Raw genomic sequence first — 27110 nt, 5'->3', positions numbered from 1 at the left:
TCCCTGTGGGAAAGAACCAATTATTTCAACATGTTGAACACCCAAAATGTGTCTGAAAGGCAGGTGTTACTCTTATTGTTCAAAAAGACTCATTCTTTTCCCCAGGTTGCTGAGTATTTCCATTGTAGCCCAGGCTGGCTTCGAACTCATGCCAGTCTGTTTCATTTAACCTCCTAAACATGATCAGCCACTTTCAGCTTCAGGGTTTTGAGTTGAAAAGAGTGTCCTGATTTGCTATTTCCAAAGCCTGGCAATTCTTTTTCAAGACATTCATGTGCAGGAGTCTAGAACAACATCAAACAAGAGGTCTCTAATCCTTTCTCTAAAGTGCCAGAAATTTTCAGTTTTAGAATGTGTTTCCAGCAGTATCATAAAATTTCACTCTCTCCCCTAACCTAGATTCTGACCTTAAATATAATGTCAATGAAACACAAATGGTAATTTTTGACCATAGATTTAAATATTTTACAAAGTGTAAGTTTCTGGTTTCTTTGACGACTCAGTTGTGTCATATGAATATGATTTTTATTTGGTCCCAAGTATGGTGTGTGGGAGTATTTTCCCACCACTAAAGACAGTCTCATGACCTTTGTTAGTGGAAAAGAGAGTTGTGAGAGGGCATGTGATGTTTTGCTAGAAGCTGTCTTATGAGAAGGCGTGTAATGTTGTTTTCTGTGAGGGGCGTAGTTTTTGGCAGCTGCAAAAACAACCTTGTGTGGTCTTTGAGAGGAGATAAATAGAAACCCACAGTGAGACAGTGCTCTTGCATTGATACACCTTGCAACAGTTTACATAGCTTTGCTGGTTGTTTTTCAATGCTTCATTTTACAGAAAGAAACTCTCCAAAGGAACACCTCATGGGCCCTTTGGCTGAGTCCTCTGATTTGTGCCCATCCATCAGAGTTTTGCTGTTTCTACTGGCTTATGTAGCTGCTATTGATATGTAGTGTTGTTTGCTGTTTGCTATTTGACTGGACTGTTGGTATCCTGACAATGCAGTGTGGAATCATCCTAAGGAGCTATGTTTTAAAAGGTCCACTTCCCCTACCCCTATTAACCTCCCTTCTCTCCTACCTCTGGTCAGTAGGTTGGAAGGGAGATAGAAGTGTTTAAGAACCCTAAATAAAGTAGTTTTTATTTTAAAATTTTAAGCCTACAATTTTAGTTGTCCTTCAGTTAGGTTTCAAGTCTATACCTCTTCCTTTTGAATATAAATGAGCTAGCTCTTATCACTCAGATTCATAAAGTTAGAAAAGTGATGTCATAAGACTTGAACAGCTGAGCCATAGTTGCTGTCTTGTGAATGCTCATTTTTCTCTTAATCCAGCTTATGCTATAAGGAGTATAAATCACAGAGTGAAGCTGGATATAGCTTCTCTTCTCATCAGCTGAGGACAGTTGACTAACTCCAATTTGAAGCACGCATATGAGTGAAGTGACTGAGACTTATAGCTCTAGCCTGAGATAGTTCAACCTACATCCATTTAGTGGTGCTATCCAAAGGGTTTTTATTCCTCATAAAACAGACATTGAGGAACAGAGACAAGCTGAAATTAATCTTAATTCTGGACCAAAGAGTTCATAAATATAATAATGCTCATACTCCAGCATTAAGTTCTTCAGTCATTTTGTTATAACAAATACATATACGTCTTATATTCTGGCCCATTTCTTTCAGAACCCACTTTTTGACAAAAATAATGGCAAAAAGCAGTAATTATTAGATGCTTCTCTTCAACTTTAACCCAGTTAACATTGGTTTTTTTTGTTGTTGTTGTTTTGTTTTGTTTTGTTTTGTTTTGTTTTTTGAAGAGGCCTGGAAGAAAGATGCATCATGATTAACAAAGGAGAAAAGCAATAAAAAGTAACAAAAGTGATCATGTATGAAAAAGAATAGCTCCACATCAGACTGTGGGAAAGAAGGATATTATGCAGCAACCTGTAAAGATTCAGGACTCAAGGGCCCTGGGCGTTTTTGCTTCTCAGAGGTCTGTATCTCCAGCTCACTTTTATTCCTGGGGTATCTTTTTTTAACCTCAGTAACCTGTGGGTTTCTATTAGTACGCATACGTCCCTGATGCAATTCTTTCTTCTAGATCAGAAATGCTGCAAAATCTCATCATTTTCCCTGAGATCCTAACACACACACACACACATACATACACACACACACACACAAGGACCTTTGTATAGAGCACCCACAATTTACTAAAATGCTTGAAGTGTTCATTTGAAAATGTTATGTCATGGTATTCTTTGAAAGAGGCCTTACTCCTATGGAAATTCTCCAGTAGGCAGGAAAGAATGAAATCTATATCCTAGCAGCTACATAGATGATACACGAGATATGAAGACTGATAACTCTAGGTTCATAGAAAAACATTTTCTATTTCAAAATTTTGACCTATAGAAATAAAATTCACTTCATTATGAGGATTTTAAGTGCAGTATCTTCAGTTTTATTGGTTATTATTAAAAATTCCTATTTCTCTTATTCATTCAGTGGGAGCAAGTACATTTTTTTGTTTGTTTGCTCTCTCAGAAAAGAGAAGGACCCTGCCTCTGATCTATAATGTGGAAACCCTATATGAGTTTCCTGACGGTTGCTTGCTTTACTGATTTCAATCTTGCCAAATCCAAATGAGTGAGCCAATTCTTAAAAATCTCTGTGCCATCTACATTTTTTAATCTACCATCTATCTATCTATCTATCTATCTATCTATCTATCTATCTATCTATCACCTATCTATCAATCATCTATTATCTATCTACATGACTGTCTGTCCATCTATTATCTGTCCATCTAGCATCAATAAGATGTAAGGGAATATGTGAGTGTATATCTCTAGAGAACCTGGACGATTAACCCACTAAAACACACACATGCACAGTGGTATATACATATATACACACACACACACTGAAATTAAACAAGTCTTAAAAATACAGAGATAAGCCAATATCTGTAACATAAGAAAATTTCCCAAAAGTACCATATTACCATGCGTGACACCATATGTTCTTGTGTACACTGAGTTTCTCACACTTATTTTAACAAGGATACTTTTGTTAGAAAGCATTCTGTGAAACTTATGTTATATAGGAACCATCTTAAGATATTCTAGGTTAACAAAATGAAAAAGCTGCAAAAGTCTTGAGTACCTATCATGGTAGGTGAATGAGGAATAAATAACAGGCAAGCTAAATGCTTTCTGAGAATCTTTGATATCCTATGCAGTTTATAGGACCATTTTAGTGCTGCCTCGTCTAGCTTTTCTATACTTTTTGTATTAATAAATAGAGTAGATGTTTAAATATACACTGTTCTTAGTATTAGCAAAAGGAACAGAAGAAAATGAAGATATGCTCATGAACAACTTTAAAGTCATACATATAAATGTAGGCTAGACTGTGAGGGCAATTTTCTAATCTGCCAAAAATATTTTTCTAAGCAAGGAAAGTAGCGATCATGCCTAAATTTCTTCCTCATCACCTTAAGAGAAGCAGAACAAGCAAAGGTGTTACTAATGCTTTGATGTTTATTAGTTCCATATACTAACTTCAATCCATATGCCTTAAATTATAATCATAAACTATATGTATTTAAAAGATGGAATGGTCTGAATATTTGTGCCTGCTATAATCCAGTATGTTATAATTCTAACCTGACCTAAGGTGTTTGCTTTAAAAAGTAGGCCCTTGGGAGCTAATTAATTCATGTGGTGGGGCTATTCTGAATTAGATTTATACCCTTATAAAAGCACTCCCCACGACACATTCTCTCTCTCTCTCTCTCTCTCTCTCTCTCTCTCTCTCTCTCTCTCTCTCTCTCTCTCACACACACACACACACACACACACACACACGCACACACACCCATGCACACAGATATTTAGAGACTAGGGGTGTAACCTAGTAGTACAAATTAGTTAGGTAATTAAAAATAATAGTTCCCCCAGGAACTAACTTGCCTCCTCTATCATGGAAAACACAGGAGGTACCTTATGTAGTCAAGAGAGCAGGGCTTTAACAGATGCAGAGCTGTAATAAGATCTTTTATTCACCTGAAATAATTGTCTCTGAAGCTTATTTCTTTCATCTGATCACCCAGGCCTTGTCCTGGAAGCTTCTGGTCTCTGTAAACTCTTATCTGGACTTAGAATGTTTTTAGCTTCTGAGACTTACTGTTCTCATGCAAACTGGGAAAATATCCTACTGTGACATGTATTTCTCTGATTCATTACTTTGTCTGCCTTTCAATTAGACATCACTTTCAAAATATGGGTTCTTCCTTCTACAAACTAACTTTCCCTTCATTGTTTGGGATTAAAGATATGTACTAAGGGCATGTCTGTATTCCAGGCAGAGTAGCAAGATAAAAGTCCCCCTACAGAGAGCCTCCTGAAGTTTTGGGCTTAGAATTATCAGACTTCTGATGATATGAGAGAATATATTTCTTTATAAATCATGCAGATTATGATATTCTAAGAAGAAAGGAGTGTAAATGTTATGTGGTTCATTCATTGAAGGACTTTCTGATCCACTCAGACTGGCATTCTTAGGACCTAGGTCTCAGGAATTATTTCCAGAATAGAAAATGTTTATTTTCATGATAAGATCTAACCTCTGAAAGAGCATCATAGAACTGTCAGCAAATCATGACCTTCATGAGTTGGTTCAAATCTTGAAGGTAATGAAGCGAACTGAGTGAAGATCTTTGTTTTTAACCATTCTTTACCATATCTCCACACTAAACTCATATCCAGGCAGTAAAATGTGATATTGTTTCCTAATTCAGCATGCTTCAATACATATTTTGTATATGATTTTCCTCACTACTTAGGATGTTAACCATTATGCCATTGAAATGCAAGGCAGAAATAATCTCTAAAAAATATACTTACAGTTGGCTGAATAAAAAGAAAACCCATTTAAGGAAGTCAAATCCTGCATAATTACTTGCATAGGAGATGACAGACTTAGAAACAGATTTCCAATTAAATAGTATATGACAGTATATTCTATACTTGTGGATTATAGGCAAGTTGTAATTAACTTAGGTCAAGTGCTAATAAGTAATACTGTATCTCTATTTTCTCTTTTATTGTCTTAACATTCCATTAAATGGGATGTTAATGCACTCTGAAGCTAGATGGCATAGTGCATAACTATTGCAATTGAAATAATTGCGTATATACTTATGACAAAAACAGGCAATTATACTATCTTAACAATGTATGTCTTAGAAACCTAAACCCATCGGAATTTTACTATTTAACCATTTCTTTCTCATTTGAGCAATTCCCTTTCCTTATAAGAATTGCAATTGAATCCTTTTTATGAAATTCAAAGGTATAGATGCAAAAATAGAAATATTTAAATTCATTCATGCATATATTAAAGATAGTCATTCCATTTTGCTTTCAATTATACAACTTTAATTTTAATTTTTCAAGTATATACTTTCTTTTCATAAAACAGTGTTAAATGATAATATTTTCTACATTAGTTTTCTTAAATTTTTATTTCCCAGTGACATTTCTTATATCTCATGGAATATTTTTCTAAAAGCTGCATAACATTTAAATAATGTTCCATAATAGGACATTAAATTTATTTTCATTATTTTATTCTTAAAAAGGAAACTAGGATGTGGAATGTATAGCTATATCTTTGCATTGCATAGCCCCCTCTTCCTTTGGGTTTAATTCCTAGATGAGGAATTGCTGAGTCAAGAAGTATGCAAATACAGTGCATAGGTAATTTATTGTCACATTTTCCCTCAGAATTGCTGTAGCAAGTTTTACTGCCATTAGCAAGGGCTAGGACTGCTCATTTTCTGCATCACTACCAGCCTGGCTATTTAACTGTTTGCAACGTTGACTAAGTTTTCTATGTAATTGTGATTTTCTTTACTGTAAGCAAAAGGATTGTAAGCGTGGAAATCACAGTTTATATGCAATACAGGTAACTTCTCAATAAACTCCAAAAATGAAGCAAAGGAAAGACAGAGTTCTAGACATTTTCTAAAATTAAAATAACAACAAAATATTAAAGAATTTTAGGCGTTTTGCAACACATATATGCCCATTATTTTCTTATGCAGTAACATAGTATCACAAAATAACCTATAAGTATATGGCTGTATTTGTGCATTGGCTTCACTAATATAGATATAAATTACCCTCTTAGATAAGAGCTGGGTTTAAAGTCATATAATAAAGAAAACAGCCATAGAACTAATAACATATCCCAGGAGCTAATAAGCACAGCCTGTTTGGGGAAGGTGACATGTTTTCTGCTGATGTAGGAAAGTAGCACATATACAAGCACAGTGCACAGAGGATGTGAAAACTGACTGCAAAGGTATCTGCCTAGCTGCCCACCCTCCCTTTAGATAGCCTTCTAGTACCCATTTTATGCCTATTGGCAGCCTTTGAGTTCTCCATTTGAATTTCTCTGTGACTATAAATGGCACTCTCTTCTGGTGCGAGGGCAATAATGCCATTTTTACAGTCTTCATTTTTTTCCATGGTTGTCCCTTTTCCACAAAGCCTGCTGTGCCAAATGAAGGGCAAACTACTGAATTCACTGTAACCAGCAGTTAAATATTGCACACAACATTTTCTTCCTCGTGGGAGTTTCCCTGAGCTAGGGAAAGCATCTACTCTGCCCAATCAACTTGCAGAAATGCTTGGCAATTAAATGAAAGCAAGGGACTAATGACTTCAACAGGAGTGGGTAGCAGCAAGAAATAGAAAGAAAGGCTTATTATTATCTGAACAGGTAATGACTCTCTAGCAAGAACTAGTCACCCAAATAAATAGATCAACCAGGGAAGAAGTACCAGATACCTAAAGAGGCCCGCTAACTCCTCATTGTTTATTTAGAAATTCACACCCAAATCTTTTCTAGTATAAGGATTTTCCAAGGAAAGTGATGGATTAGTGTCCAGACAAAAGAGTTGAAGACCAAGTGCCAGGCCCCAGAACAGGAAGCTTTGCTGTATTTGCTCTAAAGGCAGTGCAAAGAGGCCCCTCCATCATGAAAGCGAGCCTAGGGACAGGCCTCTCCAGATTCACACTAAAGCAAACCTTGACTTCACATTAATTTGTAGGTGGTATTTTCTAAGACAGTAATTGAGTTTTCTTTACCATTTTCTTATTTAATGCTTTAAAAGCATACCAATGAGGGGAGAAACACTTGTTAAAGCTGTGTGAGGTTATGCCTGCCTGAAGCTCCATGTGCCTATGCCTTCTGAGGTACTCTCCATTAAACACTGACAGTGACAGAGGGATTGCCATCGCTATCCTTAACAGGTTGTATTTTCAGGGAAGACTGATGAAGCAGGAGCCTCATTCCCATAAGCACTCTATTTTTCCTTTTTTTTTTTTTTTGCATGGCAGGGATTGTTTAGAGTTGCTGTGTGATCACGCATTGGCAGCTTTATTCCTCAGATTTGGATGCTGAAAACAGGCTGTCATTAACACTTGTACTTTCTTATGCAGATAGAGCACAACAGTTTGCATTTCAATTAAAGGGCTATTGTGGTAAGGACTGCATAGGTGGTGGGGCTGGGTTTTAGAATATCAGTATATCCCAAGGCCAAAAATACACTGTACTACATAAGCTCTATCTTTAACCCCTTGCAGTCAGTGACCATCAACATATAAATGACATACTTTAAAGAGAGTAAAGGAATCACTTTTTACATCAGTGGCTTCGATGAGTGATTCTCTCTTTAGTGCAGGAGGCAGTTCCTCTCTAAATGTTCAGAGAGTCTATGGATTTGAATAATGGATAAGGAAGAGCACAAACATCACGATTTTCAGATTTCTCCTGCTGAATCAGGACAGCTTGTTCAAAGTGTCAGGGGAAAAATGCTATTCTTTATCTTGGATACACTGCAACAGAGGATCCAAATAATGACATTGCAAAAGAGAGAGGGGGCAGGGGGGCAGACAGAGAGAGACAGAGAGGGAGAGAGAGAGAGAGAGAGAGAGAGAGGGAGGGAGAGAGAGAGAGAGAGAGAGAGAGAGAGAGAGAGAGAGAGAGAGAGAGAGAGAAAGAGAGAGTCCTAAAAGGCTCCTGTTGGATGAGACTGAGCTAGAATGATCAGAGGCAGTTAACTAGAGGCAGGTGGGCCACAGATCTCTTTACTGGTTGTCATTTTCATTCAGTTGAGGTCTGTCTAGAGGCATAGGAACTGGAAACTGAGAACACTGCAGGGGGAGTAGGTTGTGAAGTGCAGGATGAGGGAGGGGAGCCTAATTACTCTTTCTGACTGGATTGCTCTGTGGAGCTATGCTTAGAGACCCAGTGGCTTCCCAGCTGACATTCATTCCCAAAGGGAACATTCCTAGATTCTATGTACACAGTTTGTTTGACATCCAAAAGGAAACATTCAAATGGTTAATAATAATAATAATAATAACAACAACAACAACAATAATAATGGCACTTAAGGCTGTAAGAACTAGAATGTGTGCTAAAACCCAATCCTGCAATTTCAAAAGATAACATCATAGTAAGAATAGGTAGAAGGAGCTCAAATAAACAATCCAGGCCTCTAAATCGTCCTTTGAAAAAAAAATTCATATATTTGTACCCTAAGAGATTAGAAGAGGAGTAGGAAAGAGGTTAGATGACTACAAAGAGCAAGGATGAGGGCTAAGTCAGAAGGGCACATACCAGGGTCATTTTATTTGTCAGTAAAGGCAGCTCCTTTAAAAAAAAAAAAATTGAGCAAGCAGCCATATGTAGGGCTATGTAAACAGGACACTTCTTCTGATCCCAGGAGTTAACAAAGACAGTGCCAGAGAAATGAGTCACTGAAGCGTGGCTGTGAAAGCCAAGGCTGAGGCTGAGTCATCCCAGCATCAGGCCTAACTCACCTCCTCTGCCTCCTGGCCCAACTCCCCCAGACAGAGCAGGTAAGATGGACCCCTAGTCGTGACTCCTAGCAATGCTGACCCTGTAAACAAATAAGCCTGAATATTCAGAATCTTGAAAGACCATTTTTCTTTTACATTTTTCTTCCAAAGAGCAAAATAAACCTCAATCCTTCCCTGCTTTCTTTGTTGTGTCCCAGTTGGTGTCTAGGTTGGGGAGAGGCTACTCCACAGGACAGTTAGCACCTTCTGAGGACTCCTCCATCTGCAGGCAAGCAACAGCCCAGGAACTCCTCTCTGTAAATCACCACAGTAGGATGAAAGTCAATCTGCATACACAGAACACCTTTCCTGGGCCTCTTATAGTAAGCCTTGGAGTCCCAAAAGAGTTCTCTTCCATTCCTGAACAACATAATTAATGGTTGACACACCTGGTCAGTGTGTCTAAGACTAGTCTCTGGCTAATATATACTTACTCTCCTAAAGGAGATAATAATCACTTTGGTAAGATAAATTATTTAAACATAACCCTCAGAAGTACCTGAATTTTAAAGTACAGCATATATTGATGCTGTGAGTAGGCGTATATAGTTGATATTATAGAGCTAGCAAGGAGAAATTTTTAATTATATATAATTTATAAATTAATGTCCACAAACATCAATATAATTATGTGTATTGTATATGTGTATAAACATGTAGGTATATATTGTGTATCTTGCCTGTGATATACGTTGTGATGAAGACTGGTGATCCTGAAACAATATTTAGATAGTAAAAAAGAATGAAAAGAGAGACTTCATTTAAGATTAGAATGTGGGTAAAGAAGGGAGGAAAGAATACTGAGTTTTCCCCACCCGTAAGCAACATGTGGGCGGCTCTGAAAATTTACTTTTGTTAATCCCCACATCTTCCTGAGAGCTGGTAGCTGAGCCTTTTTTGGGGATGGCCAAAGAAAAGTGTGATACAGGAGTCCAAATGTATGACCAAATTCTCCCTAGGTTAAAGGCCATCTATCAAGAAATCAGCAGCAAAAAAAAAAAAAAAAAAAAAAAAAAAAAAAAATGTCCTACAAAGTCAAGTAGGCAACCACCTTTCTATCTGGTGAATTTCTTGTGCACAGCATTGACATATAAAATTTTTGCTTGACTTCAAATTGTACCCTATTATTTAACACATGCTCTTTTACAATTTTGTTTTTAAAATTGAATTGTGTCCAGTGGCATAAGTTCAGTAAGAGTTCAATTAGGGCTAAGAGCAACCTATTTTATTAAGTTAAATGTATCTATTTGCTTTAGGTATGGCTAGTATTTCTGTCATGAAGCACCATGACCAAAAGCATCTTGAGAAGGAAAGCATTTATTCGGCTTTTACTTCAATATCGTAGTTCATCATCCCAGGAAGTTGAGCAAGAACTTGGAGCCAGGAGTTGATGCAAAGGCTGTGGAAGACGGATACTTACTGCCTAGCTCCTCGTGGCCTGCTAATCCAGCTTTCTTATAGAATGCAGGAACACCAGCCTGGGGATATCCTCACACACAATGGGCTGAGCCCTCCCTATTAGTCAGTAATTATGAAAAGGCTTGCCTACCTACAGGCCTATAATATGAAACAATTTTCTCAATTGAAGTTCTTACTTCTCATCTGTCTCTAGTTTTGTCTAGTAGACATAAAAACTAGCCAAAACTCTACGTTTATCACCAGATTCAACCATCACCCTTTTTAATATGGTGGTCTAACAGATAAATGTGAATACACCGTTGATATAAGTATACTGACACACTATTGGTATGTATTAGTGATGCTGACATTGCTGTTCAGTGAACAGAAAATAATATCTTCTACCTAATCTACTTTTTCACACCCACTTTAGATCTTTAATTTGGCAAATGAAAGATATCAAATGAGTAAGAGTTGTTTATAGCAGCCTTATTCATAATAGCCAGAACCTGGAAACAACCTAAATGTCCCACAGTTGAAGAATGGATAAAGAAACTGTGGTACAATTACACTATGGAATAGTACTCAGCCATTAAAAACAAGGAAATCCTGAAATTTGTCAACAAATGGATGGTACTAGAAATGATCATACTGAGTGAGTTAACCCAGAAGCAGAAAGACTCACGTGGTATATATTCAATTATAGTTTATTGGGTGGTAGCCCAAAAGGCATGTCCCACAAAGCCTACACTTACCAGGAGATTGGGATAGATGTGAGGACATCCTACTTGGACTCTAGGTAAGAGAAATAAAGGAGATGGGGAAATAGAAGGATCCAGAGGGGCCTAGAAATCTACAAGAAGAACATCATGATGGGTGGATTGGGGCCCAGGGGATCTGCTCAAATTATTGCACTAACCAAGGACAATAGAAGTAGTAAACATCAAACCCCTACTCTGATCTACCCAATAGACAGCATATTCTCCACAGGTATGTAGAGAGCAGGGAATGACTCTGACATGAACTCTGGTGCCCCATATTTGACCACTTCCCCTGGTGGACAGGCCTAATGGCATTCAAAGAAAGAATAAGCAGGCTACCAAGATGAGACTTGATAGCCTATGACCATATAGTGGGGGAGGAGGTCCCCCTTGGTCTTAGACCTAAGGGAAGGAAAGAGTGTGAAAGCGAGAGGGAGGGAGGAATGGAGGGACATAAGTGATGGGATAGTAACTGAGCTGTAATAATAAATAAATTAAATTAAATAAATAAAAATTTTAAAAATATATAAAATTAAAAGATGTCATTATTACTTATTATAAAATGGACCCTATGGGTTTCACATTCTGGAAATGTACAAAATAATAGCCAAAATCAATGTTGAGCTAATTCTCTTGTATAAGATGCTGTGATGAATCCATAAAAATACACATAGCAGCGTTTTTGCTTTCAACTGTTTCTCTGGGCCACAGTTTGGAAAGCACACTGAAACTGTTGGACATATGTTGCATGATTCATGATTTAATCAGCAGAACCATCATGTTTTTGCAGATCTGATACCTGAATTCTAGTTCTTTTCCTTCCTTGGTACACTGTTTCCATGAAACAATAAGATTACAGAAGCAAGTGGCCTTGAAATAGTTGAATTGAGATAAATAGAATTTCTTGCACTATACCTAAACAAACCACAAAGAAATATGCATACATGTTTTGTTAGAGCCAAGCTGAAAATCTATGTTATCCCTCATAGTAGAAGGCAATGAACAAATTTATGCAGTCTTATTAACAGTAACATTTATTTTGACTACCCAAGGTTAGAAATATTCATACTAAAATTACCTACCTCTTTAACATACGTTCAGTACAAATATAGGTCTGTATGTAACTATTTGTAGCTAGCTCAATCAAAAGACGTAAGAGATATGATAGATTCTCTAGTCTCTTCAAACAGATTTAAGACCTCAGAGTGAAATTTTAAAAAAAAATTGCACTTTAAGAAATTTGGAAACTGTCTCCAGACAAGGATTTAAAAATGGATGTGACTGAAGCCTTAATCTACGGAGGATGTCATTTTAAAAATTGCTCCTATGACTACATGACGCTGTTGTCAACTGGTAGTTCCTGCCATCTGTCCCAAAATGCTGCTTTCTGAGACTTCAACATGGATGAACCTAGAATGCATAATGGTTAGTGAAATAAAATGAGCATAAGAAGACAAATACTGCAGCATCCATCTTAGGTGAAATCACAGATAGCTGTGCTTATGTAAACCAAATGGTGTTCACTACAAATGCCAGAGGTGGGGAGAGAGAGTGAGGTGATGGTCAAAGAACACAAACTTTCAGCTGGATTAAAAAATATGTTCTGAGGGTTAGATTTGGACAGGATGGCTCTAATGGCCATGATGAGTATAGCATAGCATACATTGAAATTTGTTGTAGTATGATCTCCAGTATTCTTGCTATACACAGGAAGAGGTAACAAACATTGTCATTGGATATGTTAAGAAACCTGCTGATCACTTTGCATTATAGATTAATATAAAAAATCATGTTAAATACTTTACGTATAAGCAATATTTATCTGTCAATTATTCCTCAATGAAACATAGGCTAATAATACTTGCTCTGTTCTAAGCCAGCTCTGCATGGTCTTTGTAGAAAGCCTCTGATGACCAGGTATACAGAAGCTGCTCACATTTCTGAGGTGGTAGGGTATACAACCACTCTCTGTCACACACAATCTAGTTTATTATCACTTTGAGGAGATTAGAAGATTACTTCCTGGGAAACAGCTTCTAGGCCCCTTGAAAATATTTTATACATTTGTCCTCTTCATCTATCTTCTTAGTTCTTAAACACAGCACCATTGTCATTAAGTTTCTGTGTGGTGTATCAAGTTACATAGTGTATAGCTTCAAAGTTTATTGTCCGCTGCCATATTCTGAAAACTGTTTGACATGGTTTATTGCATTGAAAAAACAATGTGTAGATATACGAATACTCTGGATCATTGTGAAGTTCACAAGTAACCTTAAAATTTAGTTTAAGGTATGCTTAGCAATGTAAAGCAGTTGAACATCAGTTATTTAAAAGACTTTCTTAATGATCACTCTAGAATTTACTGATCTGTACTTAAGCTTGCCTCTTCCCTCTCTATTAATTCTCTGGCACTAGATAGAGAGACCAGAAGCTGAGCATGTTGATGTGATGGATGCTCTTACTGAAGAAGTATCCAGATGCTTAACTAAAAGCACCAGACTTCTTGGTTTCATACCTATTGTTCTTCAAACATTTGACACTCAATACTGGCTATTGTGATTTAGATGTGAAATGCTCCTCCCACCCCCACAGCAAATGCCTCGCATTATGGATGAGATTCCCCTAGTAGTGGTGCCAAAAGAAAGTGGTTGCATTGTAAAGGTACTAACTGAATGAATGGATTAGTCATTTGGTGATTTTATAGTTTCATGGCATTATTGGGAGATGGGAGGCAAGCCCTAACTGGGGAAAGTAGGTAAATAGAAATACAGAAAAAAAGAGTGTGCAGGACATATCTTGTCCTATGATCTTTCTTATCTTTCTCTGTCATTATTTGGTAGCATAATATGCAGAACATCTCATATCAGATGCAAAGCATTAGAGTCAGTGCGCATTGGATTACACCCTCTGATAGTGTGAGGCACAGTCAATCTCCTTTGGGGGCTGTGGGGAGATGTTGGAGACAAGGTTTCTCTGTGTAGCCTGGCTGTTCTGGGCTTGCTTTGTAGACCAGGCTGTCTTTGAACTCACAGAGATCTGCCTGCCTGTGCCGAGATTACAGGCATGTGCCCTGCCTAGCAATCTCTCCTATTTTTGAGACACACATGAGACACACACACACACACACAGAGAGAGAGAGAGAGAGAGAGAGAGAGACAGAGACAGAGAGAGAGAGAGAGAGAGAGACAGAGAGAGAGAATGAGAGTTAGAGACTGAGAGTCTTCTGTGTCCCAAACTGGCTTCAAAGTCACTGTGTTACTAAAAAATGACCTTGAACTCCTCTGGCCCCTACCTTCCAATTGCTGGGATTCTTGACATCCACCATCATAAATGGCCTTTTTCTCCATTTAAGTTGTTTTTCATCTAGTATTTTTTTACAAGGGACTACCACACACAATGGGTTTGTCAAAAAATCTTACAGCATAGCAAAAGGAGCAGTATTGTTGAAATAATCCCATGTGGTTGCAAAAAACCAATATTTTAGCACCATACTATACAATGAATACACTGCTTGAAACCCACTGACAAAAATTTTGAATATGATATTTCAGAGAACAACATTTGTATTTTTGTATGTCCTGTAAATTCAAAATATCCACCAACATAAAAAATTCCAATATGTTTTCATAGTTCTGAAAATATCAACAACTACAAGAATATTAGAGAATAAAATAGAATGTTTTATGATCTCTATATTATGATAGTGTATATTAATGAATAGTCACATATAAGATCACATTTATATTCAAGATACTTCTAAAGTACATTTAAAAATGCTGATCACAGGATTAACCTATAATCATTTTTCTTGAGAACATGTAGATATTAAACTGATGCTTATGTTCAAGAGCTATTATGTATAAATGCCTCAAAGTAGCATAGAAGTAAAATAAAGCTAGTCATAATAAAAATAGACAACTGGTTTGTATATTTCTAGATAAAGAGTATTGCTCCTTTTTTAAAAAAGCAATCCTGTTTTTCTATAATCACTTATATTTAAAAATGTTTGAGGATTTTAATTTTTATAAATACACTTGCATTTCTTTCTTTCTTATATCTTGCAGGAATGAAGCAATGTTTGAAGAGAGAGGGGTGATTTGTGAGTCACTCCAGGCAGCAGTTTTCTCATTAATTTGATAGAGATTTATTGTTGTAGTTACTAAGTACATGTCTGTGAATAAGAAACAGTCTTAGCCCAGACACAATTAGAATCACTCTATGTTCAGTTAACAATGATTATGCCTCAACTTGCATATGGATATACTTTCTTGGTTTCATTAACTATTTCGTCTTTTTGGATGTGTGTTCCTCATACTAAGAACACAAGGTTGCAGAGTCATGGTATTTCCATCAGAAAGAGCTGTAGACCAGCTCTAGAAAATTCCAATCTGAAAATTGATCAAATTCTGTGAAGGTGTTCTTTTCAGTTAATACTTATACATAAGTGTTTCTATGTGTTTTATATCATGGTCATCATCAAGCCTTCAAGAGTGAAGTCACAAAGATATTTGGATAGGCAACAAAGTTATATAACCATGAGTTCCTTTACTTAATTGTTGCAAATTAAGAAGTCCTGTAATTAAAAAGGAAACACCATCACTAAAATAGTCCTATAGTCCAATACTCTACAGGGAAAGTGTTCACCAATTTTATTGATTGTACAACATTATTACAAACACTCAGGTATCAAATCATCTCTGGGCATTATTTTCCTTATTATATCAGCTATCCTTTATTATTTATCACCCAAATTTTGTCTATGTTTTAATTACTCCATCTTTATAATTATAAGGAAATAAGTAGATATAGTACTATTAATAAATTTTTATTTAACAAGAAAGTAGCTATGATCTTCAATTGATCTTTAGAATGAAAGTATTGACTTTAGAGATTATATCCAAAATACAGAGTAACAATCTTTAGTGCTAAAATGTATGAGAGAGAAAGAAGTGTGTTGACTCTGTTTCTTGGCAATTAAACTTTATTATGCAACCCAACTAGCTTATACAAGAAGGAAAAAGGTTAAAGGGACAAAAGAGTGAACCTTCCGGTAGCCGTTCCACGGGACAGATCCTTAGGTGTCTCTCTGGCCGGCGTGCTGATCCAGCTTGTCCGCTGCCCCTGCACGCTCTCTCTGCCGCCGACTTTGTTATTCTCTCTTTCCCCACTCCTTCAGTCATGTGGGAAGGACCGGCTCCTTCTCCTGGTGAGGGCCCATTAGAAAGACAATAGTCCAGGTGGGGTTCCCAGGTCTGCTTCCTGAATTCCAGACCCAGGATAGCTCCACTCAGTCTGTCACAAGGTATTCATGGGGTGCCCCAAGGGTAAAGCCCGCCAAGACTGCTCCCACCTGTGACAAAGCTTACTCCTTCCCACAGAAGTGTGTGTGTATATGTGTGTACATCAATTCTGAAACTCTTGCTATTAGTGAGATATATATATATATATATATATATATATATATATATATATATATATATATATATATACACATATATTATAGGTATACGATATATACATATACACACATATATATGAGGGCTTAATACAAATTTATAAATACTTATGACTGAATTCTACATGCGTTTAATTGATGCTTTTCTCTCTATAATCTCAAGAAAAAGCACACCTACAAGATGGTTTAATGATTAGGGTGGTGATACTTCTTAGTCATCCTAGATGATCCACAATAGGGGAGGGGAATAGGGTGGAAGAGTGAGGGAGGGTGGGAATGGGAAGATACAATCAAGGGCATAACATTCAGGATGTAATCTGAATAAAAAAATAATACATTAAAAAATAAAATACCCACAATTTAAAAATTATTTATTTATGTTCATAGAGCAAACATTAGAGTAATTCTTTATCTCAAGATGACCTATATTTGGACAATGAATTTGGCAGTCACAGTACTGCCTGAGGAAATTAAAAATAATGGTATAAAATTATATATGTATGTCTATATGTATGTATGTATGTATGTATGTGTGTGTGTGTGTGTGTGTATATATATATATATATATATATATATATATATATATATATATATATATATACACACACATATGAAGACATTACTGGTGATCAATAACAATAACAAAAGAGTAAATGATCAGAGTTCAGAGTTTGGGTCTGAAAAATGTTTCCTAAATTAATGTTTCTACATAATGCTGTGGTTTTCCCAATATCTAACACCATAGGTTTTGGTGAAGGACAGTAATTATGAAGGGAGAATCACTGGGAGTCATACTATGGAAGCTGAAGTACCAGGGGGATTAACTTTAGAATTCAATTCATATACAGTAGTTGCCTTTTCAAACTTGAACAACCTCCTAGGCAGAAGACTTGAATAAAGGATGAGATGAGAGTACTAGAAAAAATGGATATATGTTATTAATTTTTTCATTTAAAAAGTTTTATTTTTACATATACATTTATATTATTCCACATACATACAATAAAATACCTATAGCAAGAAGAACCATCATAAATTATATAAATGTTATATTCTTAGTGTTTTGGCTATTTGCTGTTGACAGCCTCGAAGAACACATCTTCCCTATCTTGGTGCATCTAAAATTCTGAATATAAATCAATCTCCATCACATCTTGTCACTATCAACTTAAAACATCTATTAGACCTAAAAACATCCTTACTCCTAAACAACTAAGCTTCATTGTAAAACTAAGCTACCCAGTGCTTTGGTGCTGTGCAAGCTTGAAATTTTTCTTTGGGTTCCTGTTTTATCACATAACACATGAAAAATTAGAACGTGGCACGAGAAAGGAATCTAGATTCTCTTTATCCTATATCTTTAGAAATAACTGTCGCGTCTCCCTCGGTCAGCAAGGAAGACGCGACCACCAGTTCTTCTCCAAGCAGTTTATTCAAGCTCTTCATGTAAGCAACTCCCCCGAACCACACCCATCACGCACTGATAAGGCATACTATCATCCAATCCATTCACGCCACGTCTCACAACCTCATAGGTCCACGAAGGCGGAACTACCGCAGGCAGTGGGCTATGTCCAAATAAGGACTTGTTTGTGTTCTACAGAGGCGGCTCTGGCAGTGTGCCAGGTGCCATCTTAGGGTGCGGTCCTCGGGGGCTCTCCACAGTTTCCCCTTTTTTGTTTTACGATAATGACACATCAGGACTTCAACACAACAGGTGAGAGTAGAGGTCTGATCTCCGGTATGTATGGGCATTTGTTCACACTGCCCTCAAGCAAGCCCTTCACTCGCCGAATGCCAGACCTAGCTCCATATGTTCCATGGACACTTGTTCACACTGCCCTCAAGCAAACCCTTCATTTACTGAGTGCCAGACCTGGCCTGGTACCTTTTCCCCGGAGGTGGGGCCTGGGATACCAACCCACATGCAATCAGACTTGCTCCCCAGAAGGCCATTAACTGCATACAATGTACCTCCTGTGCAGTGCTCTGCCTCGCACCCTGAGCGTGGCGAAAAACATTGTGTCAATTCTTCAAGGTGGACAGCCAGATCTGAGGCAACTGTCCTGCCTCAACTGTTGCAAACGCTTGAGCCATCAGGACCTGAGTGCGATGTTGAGACGTTCTTAACCGACAAATACACCACAGGCATACACCATTCACACCCAAGAGTATAATGCTCATAGCCCCGATGCCTGCCCATTCCTTCAGGTGATTAACAGCAGTTGCCAGCCAAGTGGAGAGTCCATCTGCGAAAGCCAGGTCAACACGGGTAGAATTGTTTGTAGTAATCGATATTCACAGGTCTCTCATCAGGCCTTCGAAGTCAGTTGACCAGTTACCTAGAAGATGGCTAGAGAGCTGTCTAGATAGATTTGCAGCCTTAGTGAAATTATTATATTGAACTGAAGCAATACAGATCCCAGGTAGTTTCCATTCACAGCCTAGCTATGCCAGCTGCCATAAGACATCCACCTGCTCCTGGACCAGGTCAACGCGTTGGTTTAGGATCATAATGCCTCCCTTTAACTGGGCATTGATATTGACCTGCATATCTAAAGCCTCAGCAACTGTGGCTGATAAATTATTAAGGGTGGTGGCTGTTTGAACTGTGGAACTTAGAGCCACTGCAGCAGTGGCGGCACCCGTAGTGGCAAGGGCGACTGCAGCAATAATGGCTGCGGTAACTCCAAAATCCCTCTTATGTCTAAACAATGTCATGGCATTAGGTGCTTGCACTGGGATGGGAACAAAGCGAGGCATACGAGTAACTATGGCTAAAGGAAAATTTGAGCTGTTTAACAAGCGGCATGGCGGTATCTGGGTCTCCAAAAATTTTTCATGCTGCCTCGACCATACGTGCAACAAAATCAGAGAACGGCTCTGTGGGGCCTTGGGTGATCTTAGTCAGGTTTCCAGCTACTTCCCCTTTATTAGGCAAGGCCTTCCATGCCCTAATGGCTATCTGGTTTATTTGGCCGATACCATAAAGGATGCCGAGAAGCTGTAGGCACGTACAGCCTCTGCAAGGGATTTTACTATTTTGAAATCTAGGGGTTCATGGTAGCGATTTCCCTGAGCATCTTGAAACACTGGAAACCCCAAGGCACTCACCCTGACTTCCTTCCAAACCTGTGGGCATAAAGACCGACCAACATTCGCTGGCTCTGGTTCTAGATTGGGCACGCTATAGGGAGGAGGCATGGCACCTTCTGTCTCAGCCTTTGCCACTCCCCTTCTGTTAACTTCCCCCTTCTCTGGCTTCTCCTTTCTATATGGAGACAAATCCGAATACAGTCCGGTCCCCTCCATTTTGTTTACTAGTTCCTCAATATCATGTTCTGAGCTAGATTCTTCACTAAGCTCACTTCCTTTATCTGATTTCTGAGATCTTTCTTCCTTCAACTGTTCAAGAGCTTGATTTCCAGCTTCTACTGCCTGACAGCACCTAGTATCTGACAAGCAACTGCGGACCAACTTCCACATCGGCCTCACCCCAGCTTTCAAGTCTCCTTGTTCCCAGGCGAAGTCCAAATCCTTGCCTAGCTTATCCCAGCTCGGAAGGGAAAGATGGCCTGACACCGCAAACCAGGGGGCTACTGTATCACATTCAGTCAGGAAGGTTTCTAAGGTTTTACTTTTAATCTTAACTCCTTTTGATTTTGACAATTCTCGGAGGGCAGCAAAAACCGGGTGAGAAGGCGATGTACCCATACTTTCACTTTTCCTCCCCGAGAGAAACCTCGCGCATTAGCTCCCTTCTGGACACCTTAGAATCAGCTCCCTTCCGGAGACCTTAGGATTAGCTCCCTTCGGGAGACCTTAGGATTAGCTCCCTTCCGGAGACTTTAGGATTAGCTCCCTTCCAGAGACTTTAGGATTAGCTCCCTTCCGGAGACTTTAGAATTAGCTCCCTTCCGGAGACCTTCCCCTTTTCCAGGTGTCGTAAGCTCCACTTACCGGGAACTTACCCACCGGCGATCCTTGGCTACTTGGAGTTCTGAACTTCACGGTGGGGGAGTGGACAGCGAGGGTCCCCGTACGGGCCACCACTTGTCGTGCCTCACTCGGCCAGCAAGAAAGACGCAACCGCCAGTTCTTCTCCAAGCAGTTTATTCAAGCTCTTCGTGCAAGCAACTCCCCCGAACCGCACCCGACACACACTTAGATAGCATACTAGCATCCAATCAGCTCACACCACGTCTCGCAACCTCATAGGTCCACGAAGGCGGAACTACCGCAGGCAGTGGGCTATATCCAAATAAGGACTTGTTTGTGTTCTACAGAGGTGGCTCTGGTGGCGTGCCAGGCGCCATCTTAGGGTGCGGTCCTCGGGGGCTCTCCACAAATAACCTCATAGGAAAATTAATATAGAGGACTACAATTGTTAAAATGAAAGAAAGGACCTGGAACTTTCTTCAGCCTGATGACCTTTTATTTCTACAGTTATTTGAAACAAAAATAGAAAAAAATATAGGAAAGATAACTGATAAGAAATTTTTCTCTTCAAAAATTTATAAGTTCAAAGATTTTGTTACCTGTTCTCTCATGTCATTTAGAAGCATATGAAGCACTCAGTTCTAGTCATTATTTGTAGATAGTGATCAATTAACAATCATGCAGAGAGTAATAACACAGTGCTGGAGCTATCACGCTCCTCTTTCTGCCTCAGCAGTAACTACGGATAGAGAAAACAATGCTTTCTTCTGTAAGATGAGGAGCTGAGAGCTCAGCAGTACTCAGAAGCATATATAAGGACTACTATTAAAGATGACAATTATTTACAGGATAATTTAATCCATATAGTACTCCATCAAAAATACCTCATTTTATATTCAATAGAATAATGAAGTTGAGAAATCAGTGAGGAAAAACATAAGAAAAATCACCCATGAATATTGCAGAGCCACATAATATTTTCTTTAATAAAGAAAAAGACCCGGTTTCCTTGGACACCATATTAGCCATCTCCTTGGAAGAGTAGAGGTATCTTCTACAGGAAACCCTGTTCACTTTTCCTGATATCTGTGCTTTGTGATAATGTTTTTTAGTGGCAGAAAGCAAGAGCTCAAACTAAATTGTTTAGTAAAGGAAACCTATTAGTTGAATAACCAAAAAGATCAATGTGGGTATGCTAAGACCTAAAATGGAAACTCAGAGGCTCTGGGAACAAGCTTCATTCTTGACTCTGGTTTCTCTGCATGATGCCTTCTTTTCACGTTGCAATGTGCTCATGTGGCACACAGTTTCGGGATTAAGGATTCCTGGAATTTTCCTGGTATCTACAGTACAACTACCAGAATTCACAGAAATTGGAGCAGTTTGGCTTTATTCTCTTCATCCTTTTTTGTAAGTCATTCTTACTTGCGAAATCAATTTCTCTAACTGACCAGGTTTTCAAAGGAGGTAAAAAAATAATTTCCATTGGATTTGTTATTAATCCAATATGTATCATTTGTCAAATTAATTTAAAATTATTACATCTTCTTGAACAGACACTGTATAAAGCATTCCCTTCTTTACTTTTTCTGTAGTATCTTTAAGTACATCACATGCTTAATTAATACACTTATTTGCTTATTACATATCCATCGATCTTTAAATAGAACAAAGTCTGAAATAAAGTAGGCATATTAATATCTAACCTAGAAAACCATGTGGTAATTAAGAAGAGAGCATTAATGAATAACCTTGAAATAGTATATATGTAACTCAACTTAAAGACATTTGAAGTATAAAATTGTTAAATAAAGTATCCAAAATGCCTCTGTCTTCTAAATAGCTGAGAAGGAACTCACTCCAGAAAGTCTGATTAATGGAAGACAGAATCTCAAACCCTTGTACGAGCCACTAGCTAGCCTTGTTTGTCATCCTCAATCATTTGGTAGCTTTCTTAATTCTATGAGCTACAGAGAGTTTCCACTACCTGTTTATATTGCAAACTAAGACAATGATAATATACCTGCCAGTTTCCCAGGTATATGGAAATGGCACTCAAATTGCAAAGAGGTTTATAAACATAAGCCATGGATGTTTATATTGTTAAAAATGTGTAGTCATGAGAGATCCTACAACAGAGAATTATGACATCTTGATAACAGTACAATCCAACTCCACTGGAAAATTAGTTCCAATACCAGATTCATTTGCAGATCAAAGTTTGAAGTGACTACTTAAGCAAAATTAGTGTCATTAACTTTCACTTGACTGAGCTCAGAAACCCCTAGGTAACTTTCTCAAACTTCTCCCATTCATAGATGACACAGCTGGGTAGAAATTAGTCTCTAAAAATACTTTCACACAACCGGCTTGTTTTCTAGTCACTGTCTGCTTATGTTATGCTCATTCCATCTGTCAATAGATGTGAGTCACACATTCGACCTTTCAGCTTCACTTGCGCACATAAATTTCTTCCAATTTCCTGTGAAACAAACACTTTTAACTCTTTAGGGTTTTGTAATTTGTGCACAGGTCATTTGGGGATGATTCAAAAACAAAATAAGCCCTTGAATATTTGGCAAATTTGGCTTAAACACTTCATTATTAGAATAGAATGTCTTTTACTGTTTGACTAATAAATGTAAATCTATATAGAGGGAATGACAGGAATGCATATTTTGATTTGTATATGTTATATGCAGAAGTAAAACCTTCCATGACATAGGCTAATAGGAAGCCAACCAGAGTAGAGAGGTAACTGTACCCACCCACTTCCACTAACCATTTCTCCTTTGTCTCCTTTTATGAATCATGTGAATAAACACCAAGATACTCAGTTGAAGAGGCTAAGATTAGCCCTTTTTACTGTCATCCTGGGATCATGACTGCCATGTCATGTTTGTCTGGTCGCAATTTTGTTCTCACTGCACAATAAATAGTATATTGGCAAAGACACATCTATGTTTTGAGAAATTATATTTGGACTGGGTTTAAATTAAAACTAGCTTGTTATTTTTAAAACAATGCAAGCTTTCCTGAAAATCTTTTATGATAGAGAAAAAGCACAAAATGACTGAATAATATAAATGGCAGAATTGGCAAACCAAAACCATGACAAACAAAACATACGTTCACTAATCTAAAGTGAGTCTTGCTTCAAAGAAAGAATGCGACCACTTTCTTCTGCTTACTCCTTAGTTACCAATCTCACAGTGGTTAAACTGATGCTGAGGCTGTTTCTACAAAGACTATCAAAGGGAATCATATCACAACAGTTCTGGGAACTATGAATAAAAGATAGTTTAGTGTTTTTGTTTTGTTTTGTTTTGCTTTTGTTTTGGGTGATGTCCTTCCATGAACACTTGACCTTCCTGTTACAGTGTAAATATTCTGAGTTACACAAGTTTTCAAAATGGACTACCTGCCACGTGAACATTAATCTAAAGCCATAGGGACAGATAGTTACTCAGGAAACACTCCACAATATAGTCAATCTGTCCCATATGTGACCAGGTGGGATGAAGAATCTTTGATTACACTCCACATAGAACTCAGAGATCCTGGTTCACTGTGACTATGTTATTTCATGTGGTCTACTCCATGTTTCTATCTGTACAAGTAAAAGAAAATATGCTAGATCATTCCAGAAAAATATCTTTATCCTTTTATCCTTCTCTTTATCCTTATCATTATCATCCTTACGCAACATCCATATCCAACACTTATCCTTAACATACAAGTTCTGAAACCTGGTGCACGTCTTTATCCAAACCTTTGATTGTTTTGTTATTGAATATGAACAAAGACAAAATAAACAGGAACTGAGGATAAGCATATGGCTATTAAGTACAACAGTCTAGATGATCTTATTGATGTTCGGAGCCAGGTGAGAGCTGATGAGCAGAAAATACTTGGGGCCAAGAGAATAATGTAGTCATATATTCCAGATGTACTTGGCAACTAAAGAAGACATGTGGTTTAAAAGAGAGAACTTGACAAGACCACTACACACTTAAACTCAAGCTCCACACAAGACCTGCGAAAGACCAAATCAGCGAAAACATCAGCATGTATGGGGGAAGTATTAATGAAATGTCACCCTTAGTCAAGGATCCATTGTCAACTAATGGTTATTGAGGAAGGGACAGACATTTTATTTCAAGGACACCGCCCCTGAAAGACTACTTATGCACCAGTAGATTTTAGTATACCAATGTACATTCAGGTATCATGAAGTCGACAGAGGGATTTTGGAAAAGACCACCTGAAGAAGGGAGAAGTGGTGTACGTAAGGGGGATTGCAGGGAAGGAAATGAGAGTGTACATGTTTGATCTACATCAATACATTTTAAAAATTAAAATACAGTCTTATGAAGAACTTTGTAGTTCACATAGAGAGAAAACCTGGACTCCAATCCAAACTTTGCAGATGACTGGCCTTGCACAACTAACTGGATTGTCTCAACCTTTGCAGGGAAAGAATGTTGGTCATTGGTGGCAATGGCTGAATTTATTTGAAACCCTGATCAACTTTTATAGATATGATTTTTTTGTTCATTTATCACTGTATATCCAACTCCTCTTTGAAGCCATGAAATCTCCTTCCTGTGTTGTCTTCTTTCTAAATCTCTTTATTCCTCAAAGCACTGTCTTCTTCCCATTTTATTCAGAGTCATCAGCTTGAGCGAGTTTTGTAGGAAAAAAGACACTGTATGATTAGGATAAAACCAAGAAATATGAAATTCTAAATGAAGAATAAAGCTGGAAGCAAAAGGATGGACATGTCCAGGAGTTAGAATGCAGTGGTAGATTTAGGACAAACATAAGTCACAAGATCAATTGTATAAAGCACATCATTAAGCAAATGGAAATAATCTGTTGGATAAAGCCTCTGAGTAGAGAGTTATTCTAGTTTCCAAAACTGTCATCTGAGAGGCTTCGCCCAGCAGATCATGGAAAGAGACAGAAGGACATAGACGTACAGTCAAACATTAGGTAGAACTTGGAGTCTTGGGGAAGATTTAGGGGAATGATTGAGGGAGCTGGATGGGTCAAGGGCACCACAAGAAGACTTACATAGCCAACTAACTCAGGCCCATGGAAGCTCATAGAGACTGAACCACCAACCAAGGAGCATGCAAAGAAGTCATCCTAGGCCCTCTACACATATGAAGCAGATGGGCTGCTTGTCCCACAAGAATGTCCCCTAAAAACTGGAGTGGAAGCTATCTCTGACTTGGAATCTGTTGCCTCTTGGGGGATCCTGTTTTCCTAGCAGGACTTTCTTGTCCTGCCTCAGTGAAAGATGAGGCACTTAGTCCTGATGTGACTTAATGTACCTGGTGGGTTGGTACTTAGGGTGAGAAGCATGGAGGAAGTGGGTAGGATGGTGAGAATGGGAGGAGAGGAGAGAGGGAGGTTGCAATTGCCATGTAAAATGAACAAATAAATAAAATTAATGAAGAAAAAGGAAATGGAAATAGTATACCTTCATGAAACTTAGACGATAACTTGAACTTCACTGCCAAAAAAAAAAAAAAAAAAAGGAAAAAGTCCACAAAGTTTATCAGCAAGAGAAAAACAATAAAGTCCCATCCTGCAGAGAAGTTCTTTTAGACAGAACAAATAAAAAAGAAGCCAAAAACCAAAACCAAAAACAACAAAACTAACAATTTGATTTAGAAGAAAAGAAAAATATACCAAATCAGAGTTCAGAACTATCTAAAAGGTATCTTTATTAAGAATTCCAGATTATTTCCGTAAAACCCAAGAAGAATTAACCAGAATCTGAAGAAAAACAAAATGTCAGTTGAAAGTAAAACTGCTGGAAAGGAAATCTACCAAAACGATGATTTTTTTTTTTCCAAGAGGTGACTCAGCCAGTCTCCCAGGAGGCCTCTGGAGCCAGGTTGTACAGAAGATTTGGAAGTACATCTAAGTGAACAGTAACTACACCCATTCCCTCTCTGTACACTGTCTCAGCAGGGAAAGACATTCTATCTTCCCTATCTGGAACTGCAGGACCCATGGTCTATGTGTCCATGATAGAACTCATGAAATTGTCAATGGGAAAATAAACTGGTAGGAAAGTGGAAAGAAAGGAAGTGCCCCAGTAAGATTAATGTGTAAAACATAAGCTTTCTATAAGTCTCAGCTTGATTGGTCACCATGTGGGTCAAAGAAAATAAAAATGGAAATATATTCTGCAGGTACCTATCTGTGCTTATGGATGTCTGCCTACTGTCCAGTTGTTAGTGTTTTAAACAAAATCCCTCTGAAACTTATCTTGTGACCTTTTAGTCACACTGTGAGGTGAGTCACCACAGATGGTAAACTAAAACAGCAATCAACGTGACTCTTTCTTACCCACTAGTTAGTTATCCAATAACAAATGATCAACCTTGAATACAAGGAACACTTTCATGGAATAAGCAGCTGTTATTTATATATTTAGAAGTGTGTGTGTGTGTGTGTGTGTGTGTGTGTGTGTGTGTGTGTGTGTGTAAACAATTAAGTAAAAAGATGTTGTGGACTTGAAAGAGAGCAAAGGGTGTACACTGGAGTGCTTGGAGGGAGAAAAAACATGGGGGAAGTGATCTAATTATACAGTAATCTTAAAAATG

Source organism: Acomys russatus, chromosome 4 (genome assembly GCF_903995435.1).
Source record: "Acomys russatus chromosome 4, mAcoRus1.1, whole genome shotgun sequence".
NCBI classification, from domain to species: domain Eukaryota; kingdom Metazoa; phylum Chordata; class Mammalia; order Rodentia; family Muridae; genus Acomys; species Acomys russatus.
The sequence above is the reverse complement of the archived record's forward strand: the minus strand, read 5'-3'. Positions refer to the sequence as shown.